The sequence below is a fragment of the Olea europaea genome, chromosome 10, assembly GCF_002742605.1.
Source record: "Olea europaea var. sylvestris chromosome 10, O_europaea_v1, whole genome shotgun sequence".
Taxonomy (NCBI): Eukaryota; Viridiplantae; Streptophyta; class Magnoliopsida; order Lamiales; family Oleaceae; genus Olea; species Olea europaea.
Window position 1 is genome coordinate 44,051,337 of NC_036246.1, and position 11,861 is coordinate 44,063,197.

General features: G+C 28.8%; 1 pseudogene; it reads right to left on the bottom strand.

Annotated features, from left to right (window-relative positions):
• Window positions 1-57: 57 nt before the first annotated feature.
• Window positions 58-1,845, bottom strand: LOC111402437 (annotated as a pseudogene).
• Window positions 1,846-11,861: the final 10,016 nt, after the last annotated feature.

Below are 11,861 nucleotides of genomic sequence, written 5' to 3' on the forward strand. Positions count from 1 at the left end.
TTCCCAGAAGCACATGCAGCAATCCACAAAGTATTGTGCTAAAATCATGACAGCATCTTAGACAAAAAACACTTGATTTTATTCAATCTGAACGCAACACAATTTATTCACATGTTCACAAACCAGTCATTGAAGGAACAAAAACAAGAAAAGCAGCAGTCTTGTAATATACCAGCACAAACATTTATAATCTTGATTTCTTAAGACGCCTGATCTTTCACACCCAAGCTCAAAAACCACCCCTGAGCCTCAACACAAGGTGAAGAGTCGATTCCTTTTGGATATTATAATCGGCAAGAGTCCTCCCGTCCTCGAGCTGTTTCCCAGCAAAGATTAACCTCTGCTGGTCTGGTGGAATTCCTTCCTTATCTTGAATTTTTGCCTTAACATTATCAATTGTGTCCGAACTTTCAACCTCCAAAGTAATAGTTTTCCCCGTTAATGTCTTGACGAAAATTTGCATGCCGCCTCTCAGCCTCAACACAAGGTGAAGGGTCGACTCCTTCTGGATATTATAATCCGCAAGGGTCCTCCCATCTTCAAGTTGTTTGCCTGCAAATATAAGCCTTTGTTGGTCCGGAGGGATTCCTTCTTTATCTTGAATTTTCGCCTTAACATTATCAATTGTGTCTGAACTCTCAACTTCCAAGGTTATTGTTTTTCCTGTTAAGGTTTTGACAAAGATTTGCATGAAACCACGAAGGCGGAGGACCAGGTGGAGGGTAGACTCTTTTTGGATGTTGTAGTCTGCCAGAGTCCGGCCATCCTCCAGCTGTTTTCCAGCAAAGATCAAACGTTGTTGATCCGGAGGGATGCCTTCCTTATCTTGAATCTTAGCTTTAACATTGTCGATCGTATCAGAACTCTCAACCTACAAGGTTATTGTTTTTCCTGTCAAGGTCTTGACAAAAATTTGCATGCCACCACGGAGGCGGAGAACCAGGTGGAGGGTGGACTCCTTTTGGATGTTGTAATCCGCTAGTGTCCGGCCGTCCTCGAGTTGTTTACCAGCGAAGATCAAACGTTGTTGGTCCGGAGGGATTCCTTCCTTATCCTGAATCTTAGCTTTAACATTATCAATTGTGTCTGAACTCTCGACCTCAAGAGTTATGGTCTTGCCTGTAAGGGTCTTAACAAAGATCTGCATCTGTATCATTCGAGATCTTAGATTACAGAACTAAAATTTCTAGCAACCACTAACTGGGGTAAGATTTTTCTTTAATTTAATTTAATTTTTAATTTTTTAATTTTTATTTTTTTGGCAAAACAGAGCCATAATCATATAGTTATAATGAAATTCTAAAACAAACAATTCATTTCACCATTGGGTTAAGTTATAATTCTAGATCTCAGTTACAAAATAAATTTCCAGCACCCATTAATTGGGGTAAAATGTACTTGAAAGAAACAAAGCCATACTCATGAAATTGATTCAAGATTACAGAAATATTTACCTTTCACCACGGAATAAAGGGCTTTCAAGAATGTAATTCAAGGTCGTAAGCTAACAAAAAAGAAACTTTCAAGAATACAATTCAAGATCTTATACTAACCAAAAAAGATATAATCAAAACATTAATGACTAGATTCTAACACAAATAATTTACTTTCACAAGGGTATCAAAAATACAAATCAAGATCTTATATTAGCACAAAAAAAGCTATAATCATAAAATAAATTACAAGATTCTTACACAAATAATTTACTTTCAACATGGAATGAAGGGATTTCAAAGAACATAATCAAAAAGAGAAAAATGTCCACCACCAAGGAACAACCCTATATGTTTACAAATTCAATAAAAAAAATGATTTTGAACCGCAATAATTTAAGACGAACATAAGAAACTTACCTTGATAATTAATTTGGATGACTTACGAAAACTAGTTTGAAAATTGAGATTGCAGTGCAAGGAGATTGCAGTGCAAGGAGAAGGGTTGGGGAAAGGTATTTGTAGGGGAAGTAGCTCATTTGTTCACGGCAAAGGAAGAGTTAATTGTTCCAATAGTCACTAGACTTAGGTCATGTCTTTGATTGATCATTGGAGTTTAAAATATTGAGTTTTGATCACTAATTTAAGTTTATATCTTCGATTACCCACTGAAATTTAAAATGTCGAGTTTTGACAACTGAATTGTACATTACTCACTGAACTTTGAAAAATGATATACATCACTTACTGTAAATTCAATACTTTTTAAAATTCAACAGTTATAATAGTGAGTAACGTACGATATGTTTCAAAGTTCGGTGGCCAAAACTCCACATTTTAAACTTTAGTGAGTAATCTAAAACATGAACCTAAATTCAGTGAGCAATCGAAGACATAGACCTAAGTTTAATAATCAAAATTCGATATTTTAAACTTCAGTGACTAATTAAAAACATAAGCTTAAGTTTAGTGACCATTGAAACAATTAACTTGCAAAGAAAAGATTATTCATTTATGTGAAGATAAGAGATATTTGATGAGGTGCAATGGGTTTCTGACACGTGTAATTTTGGTGGCGTAGACTAGACGGCGAAGTGGAAAAAGGGTCAAAAGTTGTTAGCTCAAAAATAATAATAAACAAATAAAAGGAGAGACTGCAAAATGAGTAGAACTATTCATAGTCATCAACCGCTAATCATCTTCTTTGAAAAAATTAAATTTTTCTACAGTATTTTGAGATTATTTCAATCACATATGCAAATTCAAAATTTTTCATTATTTTTTAACTACACATTTTTCATTAATACACAATTCAAAAATTCATTTTTCCCCTTAAAATAGAGCTCAAACAAGGGCAATATATTATTCAACCTTTGTTTATCAATCGGGTAATTGGCACAAAACGTTCACACCTTTAAGATTTATTGTAAAAAACGTTCACACTTTTCATTTTTTGACATTTTTGTCTTTATTTTCACCTTTCTTTGCGGAAAACGTCATTTTCACCATTTTTAATGTAAAATGACTAAAATACCCTCCCATTTAAATAAAACTCAAAAAAAAAAGTAAAGAATAAATTACAATCTTACTCTTAATGTTTTAAAAAGTGCAAGTAAGTCCAAATAATTATTAAAATGCTTAATAGCACAAAACGTCCATGCGTTTAAAATTGATGAAAGAGACATTTTCCGCAATGAAACGTGAAAATAGGGATGGAAATGCAAAAAAAAATTGAAACGCAGGCACATTTTTCGCAAGAAGTTTCAAATGTATGAATTTTTATTTTTTTTGTCATTAGGTCTTATTAAAATATTTAAAAAATATATATATCTCTCTTCTCTTTTTCTCCAAATGGGACTGCCACATTAGAAGTGAAAACACTTCGACTAATCATCGCCCAAACCGTTGAACCTCCATACCGCTGAACTATCTGTTGATATTTTAAGACCATGAAAAGAGGCACCCTAGTGAGTATAGTCAATTGGTGTGTTAGAAATAACATGGGTCTCTCCGAAATAGGTGATGCCGTCAGTATTTACATTCGCGAGTTGGGTATTTTGGCTTGCAATTCCTAATAAATCTATTGAAATGAAGGTTTCAAGATTGGATGTTGGATAGTATGTGTAGAAGGAAGTGAGGACTTTTCAGTGGTATAGTAGTCCAACAGTTTGGATGGTGATTTGCTAGAGTTTTTTGGCTTCTAAGGTGATTGACCTATTTGGAGAAGAATAAAGGAGAGAGGGGGGAAAAATATAGTTTTTGTTATTTTCAAAATTTTAGTAAGCGCTAATAGCAAAAAATATCTCTACGTTTGACACTTTTTGCAGAAAAGCGTCTCAATTTTTCAATTTTTTTGCGTTTTCATCCCTACTTCGATGTTTCATTGCGGAAAATATCTCTTTCGTCAATTTGAAACGTAGGGATGTTTTTCATACTATAGACCAAACGTATGGACATTTTGTGCTATTAGCCCTTTTAATAATTATTTGAACTCACTTACACTTTTTAAATCATTTTAGGAGTAAGATTGTAATTTATTCTTTATTTTTTTCTTTATTTTTTGGGTTTTATTTAAATATGAGGGTATTTTGGTCATTTTACACTAAAAATGGTAAAAATGATATTTTCTACAAAGAAATGTGAAAATAAGGGCAAAAATGTCAAAAAATGAGAGGTGGTGACGTTTTCCACAATAAACCTTAAAGGTATGGTCGTTTTGTGCCAATTACCCTTTATCAATCTATCCCACCACATTCTATAACATTATTATATATATATTATTCATTTTTAATCACACATTCTTTAAATAATATTACACATAAATTAAAAACTTTTCTTTTTTTTTTAACCACACATTTCAATATCAATCACTATTCCATAATGCACTTTTTGAAATTAAAGGAGAACAAATAGGCCTTCAAAGTTATTTCTTTTTAAATAGTTAAAATTATGGCACATAACATGCCACATTAGCACCCCTTCCAGCTTCTTTCTCAAGATTTCATGAGGAAACGGGTAGGTTATGCCTACAACAAGCTTAAACCCCGTTTAACCTGTAAGTATTATGTCCTAGGTCCAATCAATTTTGAACATAAATACTTTTATATATAATTAATGCAATTAAATGGCAGATCTATTATTTAATTAATAGACAATTAAATAAATAATAGAGTCCATAGATTCAAATATTTGTATTTGTTAATCACAAGGAGTTGTGATTGTGAGATACAAATTACATCTGATTGAATCTTAAATCGTCCATGGTCGAAAGTAATAACGAGATACGGATATCGTTATTACGGATAGACCATCACGTGTAGCATTTCTTACTTGTGAAGTAAGTAGTTGATCTCACAAACTAAAATGTGGTGACACTTAAATGAACACGTAGATGTTTTTGTTATAGAACAAAACATTGGAGACCCGTCGAGAGATTCCACATGGATAACTATCTGAGTGTCAGTGGTTAATCTCTAACGTTTGGTAGTGGAATTGGTCCTTTGACTTGAGGTCGTCATAGTACCTTATATGAGGACAGTCATACTTTGACGGTGTTAGATGTTGCTCTGAAAAGGGCCGCTAATACGATATCGTTCGGGTACGTCAAGAATCGTATGAAGGTTGTGATTGATCAATAAAGGATTCGTCACTCTTAGATAGTAGGAGATTATGATCTGCGTTTCATTCAATTAAGTCGATGATGAAATCCTTGGCCAAGGTGTACTCATAAGTCGAAAAGGAGTTTTCGACTTATATTGACTTAATAGTGGAGTGAAAGATATGATCGATAATCGAGATTGACACAACTCCATATCTCGTAATTGATCGGATCATATTGACGAAGGGATTATAATTTCATGGTAAACGAACAAATTTGGTTTTGTCATACCACATGACATTTCCCGTCACATGTATTGCCCTGACACATTGCTAGATGTCAATCAGGGACGGCAAATGTGAATTGACGATAAATTAAAAGGGTGTTTTAATTTATCAATTTTGATTAGATCAAAATAATATTTCACGTCGTTAGGTATCGTGGTCGGAAACCTAATGGGTCACACAAAAGAGAATTGGAAGATTGCAAATTGCCAATTGGTTAATTTAACAATCGTTGGATAAATTAATTAATTGGATTTGTTATTTATATTTTCGAATTAATTAATTGGATTAATTAATTTACGGATCGGGTTTAATTAATTGGATTAATTAATTATTGGATCGGACCGGGCCGAGTCTGTTTGGGTTTATATAAATATATAACTAGGGTTTGAGGTCCATATGGGTTTTCATTATTCTTGTTGACATAAGAAAAAACCTTAGAAGTTGCAACCTTATTCTCTGTGTGGATCACCGTTGGAGACTGGATAATTGGACAATTGTGGTGACGAATCAAGGTTGATGGAACGAAAGGAAAAGCAAAAAGATTGCAGATCTGAAAAGGTACAATCTTATCACAATTTCTATTTAAATACAAAGCGATTTTTGGTGGGAATCGAAAATTATTTTAAATTCCGCTGTGCATGTATAAGTAGATTCCCAACATAACCCTCATTATCTGAAAATGAAAATGGGGGGAATAATATTTTTTAGAAAAATGAGTGGTTGAAAAAGAAGGAAATTTTTTTGATTTACGTGTAATATTATTTTATGGAAGATTGTTTGGTTGAAAATAGGATAGATAAATATAGAATGTAATGTAATTGGATTTAATGGGGATCAAACAGGGCTTAATCTTAGTCCTCCTAAGTCCAGTATCGTCTTAAGGCAATCATTATCATCTTGTCTTATAAGCAATGTATCAATCAGGGTTGCTTGCTAGAAAATCGATTTATTTTTCTTTATTTTAATAATATTGCTTTCGATTACTATAATTATTGACTATAATATCATTATTATTACATAATATCCCCATGGCTCAAAATCTAGATGAAGACGATGAATATAATTTCGTTCAAACCCATCATAACTTTTATTTCCCTCATTACCTTAAAAGAGAGAATTTGATGTTTACTATTCATTTTTGTCATACTAGTTTTCACATTAAATCGGTTTGAAATGGGTTTGGCAATAGTAAATTATTTCATTCAAATACACTGTGACAATTTTTTCATACGCCATTTCACTGCTATGTCACTTCCACTACAATATTTCTCCATTGCTTTGAATCTGACATCCTTTCTCCATTTCTCATGCTATCAACTATCAACATTATCCTATAATTTTATTAGCAATAACATTTTTTTTAAAGTAATTTTCTCCATTGTTTTGAATCTGATCAACTATCAATAGTATCTTATAATTTTATTAGTAATAATATTTTTTGAAATAAATTTTTACATAAAAGTGATTCATTTATTTTTAAATATCTACTTAAACATTTGAGTTAATATTTTTTTACTTAGAAGTAGCTTTTACGATTATAACCTTTTTTATTTTTAAATAACTTTAAACGAATTTTTTTGCTTATATAAGTAATTTTTACATTTTAGAAATAATTCTTGTCTTATTATTAGTATGTTTATTTTTTAATAATTTTTTACATAAAAGTGATTTTTTACTTATATAATAAAAGTAGTTCAGCACGGAGTGAAGAGATGAGAGTTAGTGGGAGGTATGAAAAGTTGCGTGTTGCAGTAGAAAGAACTGTCTGCCTATTCCCAAAAAAAATATTAAAATGTCTTCGTGCACAAAGAGATTGATTTTTTTATTTTTTTTTGCAAATTTCATTTTGATAAATCTGTTAGTGTTAAATATATTTTAAAAATTAAATATATCTACATATCTACTTAAAAATTTAAGTTAATATTTTTTACTTATAAGTAGCTTTTATAATTATAAGTTTTTTTTTTTACTTTTAAATAACTTGAAGTAATTTTTTGAGAAAATTATTGAGAAAAAATAATAAACATTGATAAAATAATTGATTTTTTTAAGAAAAAGACGAGTTATGCGTATTTTTTAACACACACGTTTGATGTACGTTTAACTATTTTCGATATTCATTTAAATCATTCGATGTGTCTATGATATAGTTCTCGAAATGAATTTGGAGAGAATATAGAAAATTTATTGATTCAACTACCGTACAATTGTCGATGAATTTTTAAAGTTAACTTGTTATTGAAATTCTCGAAATAATAGTTTGGAAATGCTTATTTTGACGCCCCGTAACATTTTCTACGATTGGTCGTTTTGCGCACCGTTGACGACGTGCAATTATGCCATGAGTACTTCAAAATGATATTAAGAATGTAATATTTCGACTTCGTTTAATATCCCGTAATGAACCCAAAAAAGAAAACAAAAAATAAGTAAAAATAATAATTATTTGAGAGTATTTGCTTCGTGCACGGAGCCAAACGTGGTTCCGTGAACGGAGCAGGTTTGGCTCTTTGTACGGAGCGATTTTGGTGCACGGAACAATGTTTTGGAGAGACAGATCTTTTTTTTAAGCAAATTTCATTTAGATAAATGTGTTAGCGTAAAATATATTTTAAAAATTAAATATATCTACATATCTACTTAAAATTTAATTTAATATTTTTTTACTTAAAAGTAACTTTTATAATTATAAATGTTTTTACTTTTAAATAACTTGAAGTAATTTTTTGAGAAAATTATCGAGAATAAATAATAAATATTAATAAAATAATTGATTTTTTTAAGAAAAAAGAGGAGTGATGCGCATTTTTTAACACACACGTTTGATGTACGTTGAATTATTTTCGATATTCATTTAAATCATTCAATGTGTCTATGAAATAATTCTCAAAATGAGCTTTTAGATAGTATAGAAGATTTATTGATTCGACTACCGTACAATCGTTGATAAATTTTTAAAATTAGATTGTTATCGAAATTCTCGAAATAATAGTTTGGAAATGCCTATTTTGACGCCCTGTAACATTTTTTACGATTGGTCGTTTCGCTTACCATTAACGATGTATAATATTATGCCGTGAGTACTTCAAAATAAAATATCAAGAATATAATATTTCAATTTCATTTGATATGTCGTAATGAACCTGAAAATAAAAACAAAAACATAAGTAAAAAAAACATTGAGCAATGCTCCGTGCATGAAACTTGTTTGCTCCGTGTACGGAGCTAACAATGCTCCGTGTACGAAGCAAACATCGAATTGTGTACGGAGCTAACATTGCTCCGTGCATGGAGCAATGCACATTTTTTTTCTTAACTTTTATTTATAGTAAATTTTTCTTACTAATATTTAATTTAAAAAAATTACATATATCTAAATATTTAATTAAAAATGTTGAAGTTAATATTTTTTCTTACATATAAGTAGCTTTTACAATTATAAGTTTTTTCATTACTTTTAAATAACTTGAAGTGATTTTTTTACTTATAAGTAACTTTTTAAATTCTAGATAGTGTAATCTTTTTATTAATTTTTAATTTAAAAAATTAAATATATCTAAATATTTATATTTAAAATATTTTAAGTTAATATTTTTTTACTTATAAGTAGCTTTTACAATTATAAGAGAATGAGTGATTAATATTTTTTTTTACGTATAAGTAGCTTTTACAATTATAAATTTTTTTTATTATTTTTAAATAAGTTGAAGTGATTTTTTTACTTATAAGTAGCTATTTATATTCTAGACAATGTAATCTTTTTATTAATATTTAATTTTAAAAAACTGAATAGATTTAAATATTTATACTTTAAAAAATTTAAGTTAATATTTTTTTACTTATAAGTAGTTTTTACAATTATAAGTTCGTTTTACTTTTAAATAATTTGAAGCAATTTTTTTAGTTATAAGTAACTTTTTATATTTTATAAATAAGAAATCACTTTTATGTATAAAAAAATGAAAAAAATATGTGGAGTGAGAAACACTCCGTGCAGTGTTTCTCACTTTTATGCACGGAGTGAGAATTTCCACTCCGTGGACAGAGTGTTTTCACTCCACATATTGTTTTTTTTTAAATTTTAATTAAAGTAATTTTTTTAATATTTAATTTAAAAAATTAAATATATTTAAATATTTATTTTAAAATGTTGAAGTTAATATTTTTTTTTACCTATAAATAGCTTTTACAATTATAAGTTTTTTTATTACTTTTAAATAATTTAAAGTGATTTTTTACTTATAAGTAACTTTTTACGTTCTAAATAGTATAATTTTTTATTAATATTTAATTTTAAAAACTAAATATATCTAAATATTTATACTTAAAAAATTTAAAGTTAATATTTTTACTTATAAGTAGATTTTGCAATTATAAGAGAATGAGGGATTAATATTTTTTTATCTATAAGTAACTTTTATAATTATAAATTTTTTTATTACTTTTAAATAACTTGAAGTGAATTTTTTTTACTTATAATTAACTTTTTTACATTCTAGATAGTGTAATCTTTTTATTAATATTTAGTTTTAAAAACTAAATATATCTAAATATTTATACTTATAAAAATTAAGTTTATATTTTTTTACTTATAAGTAGCTTTTACAATGATAAGAGATATTATATTTACAAAAATTACTATAAATAAAATAAAAAATATTTTTATTTACTATAAATTACTATATTTTTTTTACTTATAAATAGCTTTTACAATTATAAGAGTATAAGGGATTTATATTTTTTTTTTTACCTAGAAGTAGCTTTTACAATTATCAATTTTTTTATTTATTTTAAATAAGTTGAAATGATTTTTTTTACTTATAAGTAACTTTTTACATTTTAGATAGTGTAATCTTTTTATTAATATCTAATTTAAAAAACTAAATATATCTAAATATTTATACTTAAAAAATTTTAAGTTAATATTTTTTTACTTATAAATAGCTTTTACAATTATAAGAGGAGTGGTTAATTTTTTTTACCTATAAGTAGCTTTTACAATTATAAATTTTTTTATTATTTTGAAATAACTTGAAGTGATTTTTTTTTATAAGTAACTTTTTACATTGTAAAAAAAATTTATGTGGTAAAATTTACGTCATACCACATAAATTTTTTTAACAAAATGATGTAAATTATATTGAGAAAATTATCGCGAAAAAATAATAAACATTAATAAATACACACGTTATACGCATTTTGATGTTCGTTTAATTATTTTTGATATTCATTTAGATAATTCAATGTGTCTATGATAATATTCTCGAAATGAGTTTCAAGAGAATATAGAAGATTTATTGATTCGACTACCGTACAATCGTCGATAAATTTTTAAAGTTAGCTTGTTATCGAAATTCTCGAAATAATAGTTTGAAAATGCCTATTTTGACGTCCCGCAACATTTGTTTCGATTGGCCAGTTCACGCACCATTGACATAAATGTCTTCCCAATTTTCAATTCATTCATGTCAGAGGATTTTCATATCACACACGCAATTGCATTCAATTTTTCTACGTGTAGGGCCCACTGTGTGTTGGGAAGTGGGATACTCTATGTGATGGAAAAATTACATTTGCTTTCTCATTTTCATCTACGTTCTTTACTTTGCTTTTTCATTTCCTTTCTCAAAATAGTAAAAAAAAGGCCAAAGAGACAACTATTTCGCAATTTCTTCATCCTGCTGTGATTTGCATTGACTTTCTTCATCTTCTTGTGATTTCTAATCGACATGTATAGTGGGTTGTGTTCTAACTTTCTTCAATTCGTCTTGTTGCGATTTCCAATGGATTTTTTCATCTAACTGTGATTTCTTCATCCTTTTATGTGTACAATTCTAAATTTGAGTTTGTGAAATCGACGGTTTGTGTGTGAATAATATACTGACATACAAAATACTCTTTGTACAAATGTAGTTTAGGAGTAAAATTAAACTGAGACGTTCGTTGAAAAATAAAAAAGATTGATGGTTAATCAATATCTACGGATTTATCGATGATAATTGTTTTTTTTATTTTACTGAACAGATTTGAGCAGATAAAATCAAGACAAGTATTACAATAGATGAGAATGACCTGATTCTATTAATCTTGGTGTTGAGTTGGACTCCGGTCTTGGGGTATTTGATGCTTTCTTTGCAAGTTTTTCCACGATTCTTGTCAGTGAGGTTAGTGAATGCATTTCTTTAGTACCATATACTGCTAAACTTCTCTTGTTGAGCATTGTTAATGGGGTTTTCTAATGCTTTGCTTTTGATGGTTCATGGTATTCTCCAAGATGTTGAATATATTTCGACGAGATACAGACTCTGCTTGTTTTACTAATTTGGATCTCACTTTAAATTTTGAGTACATATTTTGGCTTATGAAATCAGAATTTCTTTCGGTAGATAATTAATTCAGTTTGTTGGGAGCTTTCATCGATTTTTCCTTGAATATTGTCTAATGGTGGTTTTGCTTTTAGATTGGAGATGAGACTTTTATAATAGCTGCTCTCATGGCAATGCGTCACCTCAAGTCAATTTACCGTGGTGTCACAAGATTATT